At 50.4% G+C, this 12,799-nt stretch overlaps 1 protein-coding gene across 1 annotated transcript in view; it reads right to left on the bottom strand.

Moving 5' to 3' along the window:
- Positions 1-11,950, bottom strand: part of GRIK5 (glutamate ionotropic receptor kainate type subunit 5) — an 87,411-nt gene extending 75,461 nt beyond the window's left edge. Inside the window, exon 1 of the mRNA XM_081868772.1 lies at positions 11,639-11,950. The gene's annotated coding sequence lies outside the window, so the exon portion shown is untranslated. The remainder of the gene's footprint in view (positions 1-11,638) is intronic.
- Between the last annotated feature and the right edge of the window lie 849 nt (positions 11,951-12,799).

Here is a 12,799-nt window from a genome sequence, read left to right as displayed (position 1 = left end):
CTTTCGAACACCGATAACCCAGAATTGGATGCTTCTGTTTTCAAATGTGCCTAGGAAGTTGAATGACTTCCAAGGTGCATTTCTCCATTTTCTCAATTGCAATTGGCGACTGTCAATTGAGCCTTGGTTGTCAAACATTTCGGAAGTCAAACGGTCCTCTGGAATGGATTATGTTCGACAACCGAGGTTCCACTGTATCATGATGTTTAGCCGCTGAAATATCACGATGCTGAAAACCACATATTGCTCAGCCCTACTAGAGACCTAATCTTTTTAAAAGAAAAAAAATCCAAAGTAAAAATATCTAAAAACTTATTTATAAAACTACAACTTTTATACAGTCCTAGCCACCCTGACTGGTGTATTTACACTGGAGGAGTAGGCTATGAATACTCCAGTTAATCAATAGGTAAAGGTAAAGGGACCCCTGACCGTTAGGTCCAGTCACGGACAACTCTGGGGTTGCAGCGTTCATCTCGCTTTACTGGCCGAGGGAGCCGGCGCTTGTCCGCAGACAGCTTCTGGGTCATGTGGCCAGCATAACTAAGCCACTTCTGGCGAACCAGAGCAGCGCACGGAAACGCCGTTTACCTTCCCGCTGGAGCGGTACCTATTTATCTACTTGCACTTTGACGTGCTTTCGAACTGCTAGGTGGGCAGGAGCAGGGACCGAGCAACGGGAGCTCACCCCGTCGCGGGGATTTGAACCGCCGACCTTCCGACTGGCAAGCCCTAGGCTCAGTGGTTTAGACCACAGCGCCACCTGCGTCCCAGTTAATCAATACATTACTTAAATAAAAAGAAATGGTTGCTACTTATCACTCCAGGGAAGGGGGCAGCTCAGTGACACAGCATCAGCATGCAGGAGGTCAAGGTTCATTCCAGGTAGGGATGAGAGACCCCCCCCCCAAAAGAAATGGAATCCTAAAGAGCCACAGCCAGCCAAGCGTAGACAATGTCCGTTGTCGGTCCCTATGCTCTCCTGCAATAAGTGAGCTCAGCCTGTTGCTCCTCACACCAAGGCATGGGCATAGCCAAGATCTGAAGGAGCGTCTCCACCCCCATCATTCTGCCCGGACACTGAGGTCCAGCGCCATGGGCCTTCTGGCGGTTCCCTCACTGCGAGAAGTGAGGTTACAGGGAACCGGGCAGAGGGCCTTCTCGGTAGTGGCACCCGCCCTGTGGAACGCCCTCCCACCAGATGTCAAAAAGAACAACCACCACCAGACTTTTAGAAGACATCTGAAGGTAGCCCTGTTTAGGGAAGCTTTCAATGTTTTGTAGTTTAATATTTTGTTGGAAGCCGGCAACAATATATATATATTATTATTATTATTTATGTTGGGGGGGAGGACACCCGCCTGTCATCACCCTCTCTCTGGCTCTGTCTATCGCTCAGTCGGATTGCCAGTTGCATCGCTAGAATGCAGCGCAACACCATCAAGAGACCTCCGCGAGCATTTCAATTTCAAATATTCTGATCATTTCTACTTTTAGTGAAGTATTTCTATTTATTTACTTGGTTTACGGGGGGGGGCTGCTGCCCAACTATGCCCATGCACCAAGGAGAAGGTTCAAGTACCTTTACCTATATCACACTTTGGGGGGGGCAGGAAGTACGTGATGCATAAAAAGCATGGGTGGGGTTATACTGATATGGGGAACTGGACTGAGCCCCTGGAACATTGCCGATTCCTTATGCTACTCAGCCGAGGGACCGTTTCACCCCATGAGCGCATGGCAGCTGCAGAGAGAGAGGGGGTGTGTGCAAAACTTAACCACATCAGTTCAGCCCCTGGCAAGCCACAGCTGCGGGTCGTGTGCTAGATTCCTTTTTTTCAACAATCTAGAAGGCTTTTCTCAAAGCCCTGCCCAGCCCATAATGAGCTGGTGGCAAGAAAAAGAGACCCTAAACATGGCTCGTTTCCTCCGTCAAATGTTCGGAGGTAGGTTGCATTACAGCGGTTCTTAGCAGGAAGTCCCCGATTAGCTGTGGGCAAAGCCCTGGTAAGAGTTTAATGGGATCAAAGGCCTCCTGCGCTCCCAGCTGCAATCCTAGCAAGGAGAAGGCTGCAGAGATAATCAGCTTACAGAGATGCTGGTAGTGGCTCTGTCCCCCTGCGCGGATTCATTCCCTAGACCTGTGGCCTTTACCCTTCCCAGACCCAACAAGCATCTTTAACCTTCACCCTGCAACGTAGGGGCTTTACTTATGTACAGGCTCAACAGACAGATCATCGAACTCAGCGTGTGTGTATCTAACATATAATTGTTTATAAAGATTTCCCAGTCCTAGGAGTTCAGTTATCAAGGGACAGCCGAGACCACTTGGCCCATGCTGCTCTCCTCAGCTCCTGCACTTACAGAAGGGCTGAAGTCTTGCAAATGATCAAAGCAGACTAATATCCCAACTCCTGTAAAACATGCTTTCCTTGAAGTCATCCCCTCACCCTTTAACACTTCAGTTTGGAAGCGGGGGGTTCACAAGCTACAGAAGCTGCCTTATATTAAGTCAGATAAAGTGTTGGCAGCCATCTGTCTTGAGAGACAATGGAGGAGGAGGAGGAGGAGGAGGAGGAGGAGGAGGAGGAGGAGGAGAAGAAGAAGAAGAAGAAGAGGAAGAAGAAGAAGAAGGGGAAGAAGAAGAAGAGGGGGAGGAGTTTGGATTTGATATCCCACTTTATCACTACCCTAAGAAGTCTCAAAGCGACTAACATTCTCCTTTCCCTTCCTCCCCCACAACAAACACTCTGTGAGGTGAGGCTGAGAGACTTCAGATAAGTGTGACTAGCCCAAGGTCACCCAGCAGCTGCATGTGGAGGAGCAGGGAAGCGAACCCGGTTCACCAGATTACGAGTCCACCGTTCTTAACCACTACACCACACTGGCCTCTGGGGGTGAAGCTGAACCTCTGCGTTAGCAATGCCAAAGTGACCTCCTCTGGGTGCAAGCTTGGGCGGTGTGCATGGAGGTCCTGGGTTGCCCAGATGACAAGACCCCCCTCTCAGACTCACTGATGTGGAGCTGCAGAAGGAGGCGTACAAGGTGCCACCCAACCGTCTTAGGGACTAAGGGTTTATTCCTTAGGGATTTATTCTCCTGAAGATATCCTGCAAGGCAGCAGAGGTTTAGGACCAATTTTCCTTCTCCTGGCATGAACCTGGGCCTGGAAGAACAGGGCAAAAGACAAGTGTAAGCCCTTGGTCCTCACTTCCATTCCAGCCGAGACACAGGTGTGCCACCTCAATGGCAATGAAACTCCTGTTGTAAACAACAGCAGTTTCTAGGGAGCCTGAAAGCCAAATCCTTGAGGTCAGCTCTGCATATACGACTTGGGCCCAGGCTACCTGAAAGATCATATCTCCTTATATGAACCTGCCCTGGTGCTAAGATGCCCAGCTGAGCACCTCCTCTCGGTCCCATCAACATCAGAAGCCTGGTTGGTGATGATGTGAGAAGGAGCCTTTTCGGTGGCTGTTCCCATATTGCAGCATTCGCTCCCAAGAGTGGTTAGACTGGCTCCCTCCTTGTTATCCTTCCTGTTCTGACAGACCTTTGGAAACTAAGGATCAGGGCTGCTCTAGAGGCAAACTGGATTTCAATTACTGGTTCTAAATGTGTTCTGATGTGTTTTAAGTTTTGTTTCTAACCAGTTAGCATTTTTATAATTTATATATACATTTTTAAGTGTTGTAAGCCACCTGGAATCCCAGCTCGGAAGAAAGCCCAAGACATAAATATATTACACAAATGAATGAATGAAACACTCTAGCCTAGTAGCCACCTGCATGCAAGCTCACAGAGGAGGGACAGAGCATTCCTGTTGACTGATATGTTGGGCACAGAGGACAAAGTGGCAAAAGCAGGGAAAATTGGAAAGTTCAGATGTGCTTCGACTGTGGCCAGTTTGCAGGGAGAGACCATTCTGCACATGCTCTGAAGCTCTCTCTTTAAACAAATATTCCAGTCCAAGCACAGATGCCTGGTATTAAAAAACTAGCCCTGTTGAAAGTCAGGTTGGCACCCTGAAAATGCCAGTACTGGAGAAATGCAATCTGATTTCCTCTGCCACAGATACAGTATTTGAAAAGGAAACCCAGAGCTCTCTATGACAACTCCCTTCTCCGGGAGCTTCACAGCATCAAGGCGGCAGCACCCATCAATTCCACTACATCCAGCCGCTGCCCCCGAGGGGGAAAAAATGTTAGAAACCAAGAAATCACACGCAAGTCTTCAAGCAAGCATCAACGCATGATCTGCTCCAGTCTGCATGCCCAGCTCAATATGCCATCTGAGCACAATCCTGTTCTACAGTCTGCATCTTGGCAAATCAGGCAGGAGGAACTATCCCAAAATGACCAGCCGGCCCTCTTGTTTTCCATGGTATACCTCAAACAACCACTGCAGGAAGTAAACATGTCCCTTAAACCCTCCACTATTTCCAATCCACAATCTCATAGCTAATGGGGGCACATGAAGTTTGACAGGGATTTCACCTCCCTAGTGATAAAGAACTTTCTTTCTTTCTTTCCCTTCCTTCCTCCCTCCCTTCCTTTATATTTTATTAAGTTTTAATGTTTTTAGCACATACAGCCAAAACACAATTTCATCTTTTCTCTTATTTTTGTCGACTTCCCACCCCTTTTCCCATGGCGTTGTTGTTTCTCCCCTTCTTCTGCACCCCGTCTATCAAATCATAACCACTATATTATAGAAAGAAAATACTTTCTGTGCTCTTCCGTTCTGCATTTTCTGTGCTGGAGTTCAGCAGCATACAGTTCATTATATTACTTGCTTATTTACTTATTGCATTTCTATCTCACCTTTTTCTTCAAGGAAGCTCAAAGTGGCATACATGGTTCTCCCCTTCAGTTAATTAATTAATTAATTAATTAATTAATTAATTGCTTAATCAGTCAATGGATGGATGGATGGATTGGCCTTTTGCTGATCAAACTACCCGGAAGGTCAGTTCAATTGTATGTTAAATATCTAATGGATAAAATCCCAACAGTATCACTGGCAAAGGAGTTGCTTACTATCTGTAGCAGTGAGAAGAAGCAAGCAAATCCATGCCTGAACCTGGAAGAACAATCTTCAGGGCCTGACTCTACATTATCGAAGCTTTATACCAGGCATAGGCAAACTCCGGTCCTCCAGATGTTTGGGACTATAATTCCCATTATCCCTAGCTAACAGGACCAGTGGTCAAGGATGATGGAAATTGTAGTCCCAAACATCTGGAGGGCCAGAGTTTGCCTATGCCTGCTTTATACAGTACAACTGTTCTCAACCTGTGCTGCTGTGATATTTCCCTGCACAGCATGCTTTTTAAAGTGCTTGGTGTACTGCCTGCAATAAATTGATGGGTTGTTCTGTTCAGCATCAGAGGTCTTCCACCAGTGGGTCAGGACCCACAGGGAGGAAGTGAGGCCATACCAGATGGGTCACGACAGTGCTGACGCTGCCATGTTGGACTCCAAGCTAAGGCTGACCAAACCAAAGGAGCATTTTATGCAGTTTCTGGGCTAGAGCATCTTCTTCGGACAAGACACTCATTTTCGTGATGGGTCAAGAGATGGTCAAGAGCCTTTTTTCCCAATAAAAACAGGATTTCTGGCCAACCACGTGTCCCACCTTCCTAGAGCTACATCGTTAGTGAAGGAGCTTTTCAGTGGAACAAGGGACACTCTGTTTGCTTTCCAGTCTGTCTCGATGGCTTTCTAGACTTCTCCCAGAATGGAAGTACTTTGGGGATTGTAATGCCAAAGTGTCTCGTTCTGCAGGTAGCTTGGTTGCCCAGCAGTTTACATCATGGCAGCAACAAGGGGACCCAGGAAGGGACAGCAGAAGTCTGGCTACAGGATATGAGAGTTTACAAACCCTCCAAGTGCTCCTATTTTCCAGGGACAGACCCGGATTTACAGAGGCCATCCAGTTTTCCGATTTGATCCTGGAACATCCCGCTTTTCTTTAGGACATCCCTATTTTCATCGGAGAAATGTTGGAGGGTATGGAGTTATGTAACCTCCGAGCCAAGGAGATACAACCTGTAGAAGACATCTGAAGGCGGCCCAACAACAACAACAACAACAACAACAACAGAATAGGATGCCTCTATTTGCATCGGAGAAATGTTGGAGGGTAGAAAAAGCAGGGATAAAAACATCAGCCTCACTCCACTTCCTGCAGTAGGGCTGGAATCAGGGGGAAGTTAATTTCTTGCTGGTTTTCATTTAGTAGTAATGCTAAGATACCACTGTGTCCATTGCTCTGTGAATTGCCATTTCAAGATTCAATAATATGCCTCATTAGCATATTATAATAAGTATAGATCAAAAGAGAATGTGGGAAAGTGGGTCCCACATTGCAGGTTAGGAATCAGAGGTGGGCTTCGAGTCTGGAGAAGCTGAAGATCACTGCTCTAGATTTTCCACTTGTTAAGTCTGAATTTTTTATCAGTGGATAGAAATGTTACATTTCTGAACTCCTACTCAGCCTTCCCCAGCTTCTGGGAGTTTTCGGCTACAACTCTCAGCTACGCCGGCAGGGAACGATGGGAGTTGTGATCCAAAACCTTTGGAAGACACCAGGTTGGGGAAACTTATCTTACGTCTTTTGAACTGTTAAGGCTCACTATGAACAATCTGATGTTTTGCTTTAGGTGGGGTTTTTTTGGGTGGGGGGTTGATAGGGATTTTTCCACCATTTAGGGAAGCAATTGCTATCTGCAGCCTGTGAAGTGGTACAGTCCTCTCCCATTCAAGGACTCTACCACCTCATTCCCAACACATTTTAATGCATGTGTAGAAGAAAAGGAGTTGGGCTTATTCTCAGTAGGACAAAAGCAGAGTACAAGTGCATGCCTCAAACTCTTTCAAGTTAAGGGGAACAACTGGGGATGTCATGCCCAAAGACCTCCCCCCCGCCCCCGCCAAGCTTACGGTGCCAACACAGGGATAAAGCAATGGCAGAATTAAACAAAAATAAAACAGGCCTGCAACCAATGAATTCATCAAAGGAAGGGAACCAATGTGAAGCAGTCCCCATGCACCCAAATTGTAATGGTATTATTATTATTATTATTATTATTATTATTATTATTATTATTCCTCTTGAGAACCATCAATGTACTTGAGGACAGCAGGCAGATCAGTCTGTGCCCCAAGCAACTTACAGTCTAAACGTTGGCTGTGGGCGACAAAACAAAAGGAGAGGGGCAAGAATAACAAGGGATAAATAGAGCCCCATGCAGATGTCAGTGCTGGGACTTTGGTATTTTTGCAATGGGGGCTGAGGGGTATACTTCTTGGGTAAAAACCTGTGGTCTGGGAATAGGGATTCAGAAGGAGGTGGTCGAGAAAGAAATGGACACCACGTAGCAATCCAGGGAGATGTTCTGGATCGTTTTCACAGCACAGAGCTCATGTTGATCTCCTATTGTGGTGGGCCCTAAAATCGCCACCAGTGTCCAAAGTCACAAGCATCCCTGTGACCACCAGCTGTGCCTGCTGAACACGACCCATCAAGCTGAATTGCAGTCCCCACCCCGATTTATTGCAGCCGCAAAATGCTCAACAACACTGCCCCATCTTTGCCATCTCAGGCAGAAAGCAAAGCAGAGATGTTTCTCCGCTGCTGGTGAACTGTAGAGTCACAAATCCAGCAGGCCAGGCCTAGACCCACAGAGAAGATTGAGGAATGCTGTGGCCTCGCAGATGGCATTGGGCCCCAACGGTGGGGGATGATGGGAGTTGTAGTCCAGCAGCATCTCTGGAGGGCCAGACTCTCCACACTCCAGTCCTACACTGGGGGAAAGACTTATCTCCAATTAAGGATTCCAACTCTTGAACCATGGTCACACCAAACATTTTAACCACAGTGATACCACTTTAAACAGTTGTGGCTCCCCCTCCCAATGAATTTTGGGAGCTGTAGTTTGTTCAGGGTGCTGAGAGTTGTCGGGAGACCACACTACCCAGCTAACAGAGCTACAATTCCCAGAGTTCCCTGGGAAGAGGGAATGATCATTATTCCACTCCGACCTGCAGTTCCCAGAATTCTTTGGGGGAAGCCATGACAGTTTATAGTGCTTCAAACGGAGCATGTGAATGCAGTCATGGAGACACGCCAGACCACGAAACATGCACATTTCCTAAGCAGGTGCCACAACAGACTGCAAACAAGCAGCCAAGTTGTTGCTGAGGATCCAGAGCTCAACGCTGGCACCCTCAGACGCTTGCATTTTCCTTGCTACTTCCCATCCCTTCTTCCCCAGGAAAAACTCCCCCTGAATAAAACAGCTCCTTTTCTTCCCAACAAACAGAGCAAGGAAAGCTTGGATAAGGAAATGAGACCTTTTTGAGCTCCCTGGCACCCAGAAACTCCACTGTCCTTTCCCTTTCGCTTCCTGAGCCACACAGAGAGACGTTAAACACAGAGAGAGACACAAACCTGTGCACCTCCCTGCCCCCCCACCCCATTTCCTCTCCCCACCCCCACCACACTCCACCAAAGCCCCAGGAAGGCTGCGACACCCAGGCCTCGGCAAATCTGCTGTGGCTGTCATAGCAATTGGGTCCCTGTCTTGGATCCGTTTCCGTCTCTTGCCACGGAGCTTGGTGAAGCTGCCAGGGGGATGGGGAGATGCTAACTGGGGCTGGCAGGGGCAGAGCTCTACCCCTCTCCTCACCAACCGCCACCCGCGGCCTCAACAGCTGCTCAGCAAGGCTGCTGTGCACCCAAGACAGAAAGGGGCAGGGAGGAAAGGGGGTGGAAATAGGGCACAGGGGTTCCAAAATTCCCAGCTGGTCGGGAGAGGAGAAGGAGGCGGGCACTGGAGAGAAGGAAAAGAGGGAAGTTAGCGGGCACAGGGCACCGTGTGGAAGCCGGATGAGATCCGAAAAAGAAAGCTTCCTCGGTTGACTTTTAGGGCCCACCATGGTGGGCGCCAACTAAGCCGTTAACAATGTGCTGCTCTTCCCGCCAACCTCCACCAAATAAATTTGCTACCTGAGTTGGGCCACTTCACCCTGCTAAGCAATGGCCGAGCCGGCTCTTAATGGGAAGCAAAGGGTGTTGGGTGTGAGATTCAAAGGAAGGAAGGGAGTCAGGCAAGAGAGAGAGGTCACATCATCACACACAGAGAGGGAGGCAAGGATTACATCCAAGGAGCAAACAAGGAGGATGGAAGTATGATGGGGGAAGAGCAAAGGGCACCACAGAAGGAGGAGATAGTAGCTTGCCTAGGGGCAGATTGGGGATGGGAGAATGGAGGCAGCCTGGGATGACAACAAAGAACCAACCAAGAAGGTTGGGTTAGGACCAAGGAGGTGCATCCTGGTTAAAGGAAACACGGCCAGGGCTGGAGGAGGAATCAGGGAGCTTATGCAGGAGGTTGCAATATTGAGATACAAGGCAGGTGTGCAAGGTAACTGATGGCAGGAGAGAGGTCACTGGGGGTGCTTCCTAATGGTTCGGTTTGGGGAGAGGTGTAGGTGGGAGATTGGGAAGAAAGGGGGCCCCTATTAGGATGGACAGAGGAGGAGAAGGTTCCCAACTGTACCTACAGCAGTTGTGCAAGAGAGATCATTTCAGCAAGCGGGGCAGAAAAGTTGCTGAATTTCCCTCTTCCAAACAGTCGTTAATGATGCCCCATCCTTGGTCATTGCTGCTTTCAGACATGTAGGTGGGTTTGTAAGGAACAATGAAAGAAGATCCCTGCAGGATCCGGCATTCTGTCCTCACAGTGGCCAACTAGGTGTCCCAGTGGGAAGCCTGCATTAAGAGACCCAATGTGGGATCAATGTGGGATGGGAGCTTGAGGGTGGGACCATAACTCAGTGCTCTACAGGAACAAGGTCCAGGGGTTCGATCCCTCGTATCTCCAGTTAGAAAGGGATCAGGAAAGACCTCTGCCTGAGATGCGAGAGTGTGACTGCCAGTCAGAGCAGGCAGCACTGGGTTAGGTGGACAAATAGTTTGCCTGATGGCAGGCCGCTTCCTAAGTCTCAAAAGCCTGCCTCTGTTTTGCATGGGGAGGATTTGGAGTGGAAGGTGGGGTTGTGGGAGGGGGAGCTGGAGATACCAGGGAGAATATCCGGTGTTATGGAACGGGGGGGGGGGGGGGGGTTTGAACCTGAGAGTTGCCCAAGCAGGTGTCCTGGGCAGAAGGATTGGGACTGTGGCGAAGAGGCTTGAGAGGATGCAAAAGAAGACGTCAGAAGATGGAGAGACCTCAGGAGACCTCCTTCAGGAAGGAAGGAAACAAGGAGTGAACTGCATTGTGGGGGTAAAGGAGCTGGAAACAGAGCAGGGAATGTCTGTGGGCCTAAAGTCTAACTTGAGAACAATGGACCGAGAAATTATAGCAACAGAGGCCTACCTTCGAGGGCTGTTGTAAGGATTGCCAGAGCAATGCATGGTGGGCAAAGCTGGGAAGCTTCTGATGGTTCTGTTCTGACACACAGACAGAAATTTGCAGAAGAGCCAGGAAAGGGGACAGAACAAGAGAAGTGTTTCTTAAAAATTACACAGGGAGTGAAGGAGACTTGCGCAGGCAGGCAGACTGTGTAGCCTGTGGCAACTAAGAATGGCCTAGAGGCAACGGGGCCTTTGTATCCTGAAACAGAGTTGGCCCTTTCTCTTTCTTTCTTTCTTTCTTTCTTTCTTTCTTTCCGCCCCTTAGACCACCAATATGCCACAAAAGACTGGTGCAGCAGCCAGTTGTGAGCAAGTGCACTAGTGAACACACACACACACACACAATGTGGGCTAGAAACTTGTGCGGGCTTAAACCCATCTCCGACACATGTATTCCTTAGCTATCCCCAGATCTCTGCTCTCCAACCAAGACTCTGTCGGCCTTGCCTACTGGGCTGGAAAAGCCCCTGGATTTGTCCGATGCCACCCACCTGCACCACCCTCCATTCACAAGGAGAAGGGAGGGCTGTGGCCTCGGCTGATGGGCCTGGCTAACAGAAACAAGCTAGGCCAACTGGGAGACCAAGAGAGCTCTCTGGCCTAGATTGAGGGAGCCAGAAAGCCTAGGAAGGCGAGGGAGAGGCAGTGGGGAGGGGGAAGCCCTGGGGTATTCGGCTGCTGTAAATAAGTCTTTTTCTAAAGCAGCAGTGAGTGTACGGCTCAAATGTAATAATTCATTGGGGGGGTTGGGGGGGAGATGGGATGCGAGGTGAGATTAGGAGGGGAAAGACATGATCTATGGCAAGCGGTGGATGGTGCAGGAGGGTGGGCAGATGGGAAGATAAACTGCATCTTCGTGTGGCATCTCCCCACGACCCCCACCCACTCACCCCAAAAACCCATTTCACCCAGTTCCGCCACCTTCTACGTCGTACGTCTCCGTCGAGCCACCCAACCACTCAGCCCAAACACAGCATCTGAAAGGCAACTCACCCACCCTCCAGCCTCAAATCCAAACACCCCCTTCTGATCCCTGCCCCCCCCCAAGACCCACCAATTCCCCCCCATCACCCTCACATATGCCTGTAGGGCCCTTGGACGGAGGCCACATCCGAGGGAGCGAGGAAAGGGGGACAACAAACACAGAGGCACCCTCTTTCGCCCACCCCACATCCCCCCCCCGAAGAAATGTAAGAACCAAGTGCTCCCCACTTACGGAATCCGTGAACTGCGCCCCCCGGCCTCTGTCTCCTTGCAGCTCCCCCTCTTCGAGAGGGGGGAGGCCCACTTTCCTCTGTGGTCTTCCTTGGGGAGAGGCCGTTCTCCCCCACCCCTTTCTTTAATATATATATATATATTTCTCTGGAAAATAAAAGCGTACACTCTCCAGATCTCGGCTCCCTCAGAATCTCCCTTCCACGGAGTATCCTTGGAGAACTCTCGGATCACCTCTCCATCCAGAAAACAGCCCCAGTACCGCAAGGCTCAAGAGAAGAAAATGGTTGGGGGGGGGGAGAGAGTGAGACAGGGGGCCTGGCCCCCCCAGCCCCTTGCAGCCAAACCGTGGTGCACAGCAAGTTCAGGGTCGTGTGGGGTTGTTGGAGGAAGCGGGGGGGGGGGCTAATCAGATGTCTCAGGAGTCAAAGCCTCGCAGGCCCCCTCCTCTCCAGGGGGGGAGAACTGCCCATAAAATAGGAAACTCCCCATGTCCGTCTCTCCAGGATGCAGCACCCCCCCTTTTCGGGGGGTGGGGGTAGGACCCCCTTCCCGGACCCCCTCCTCTGTAATCGAACGCTGTCTTCTTCTGGCTCACCCCCCCCCCAATTCCGGATTCTGGGAGCAAACGTCGAGCCTCCTTCTGCAAATTGGGTGGGAGAGACGCAGCGCCCCCCCCCCTCTCTCTCTCTTTCTACGATTCTTCAATCATTCGGCGGCGGCGGCGGAGGCAAGCGAAGTGGAGGGGCGAAGATCCGCGGTCCACGTCTGGATGGTCCTCCTGGGGGGTGGTGATGGGGAGGAACGAGATCTCTCCGGTTGGCCCCCTCCTCCTCCTCCTCCTCCTCCCCCCCCCCCCGTTACCACCCACCCCCCAAAGCCAGGCGGGGGAGGCCAGAGGCTGCGATCTGTTGGCTGCCAAAGCCGCAGCAGCCGAAACGCTCCTTCCTTCTCCCTTCTTCTTCCGCCCTCCCGTTATCCAGCTACACCCCCGTGGAGAGAGGGGGTGGGCGCTGCGCGGAAGCGGAGGTGGCTAGGCTGGGGGGGGGTGTCCCTTTGGGGGTGTCGAGGCTGGGAGGGGCGTTGGCCGGCGGCAGCACTGCCTTTTTCTCTCCCTCTCATCAGGCTCCCACTGCTGGGAGGGGGTGGTTGACTTGGGGAG

The sequence above is a fragment of the Podarcis erhardii genome (genome assembly GCF_964252035.2).
Source record: "Podarcis erhardii genome assembly, chromosome: 7".
Classification (NCBI taxonomy): domain Eukaryota; kingdom Metazoa; phylum Chordata; class Lepidosauria; order Squamata; family Lacertidae; genus Podarcis; species Podarcis erhardii.
The sequence above is the reverse complement of the archived record's forward strand: the minus strand, read 5'-3'. Positions and strand labels throughout refer to the sequence as shown.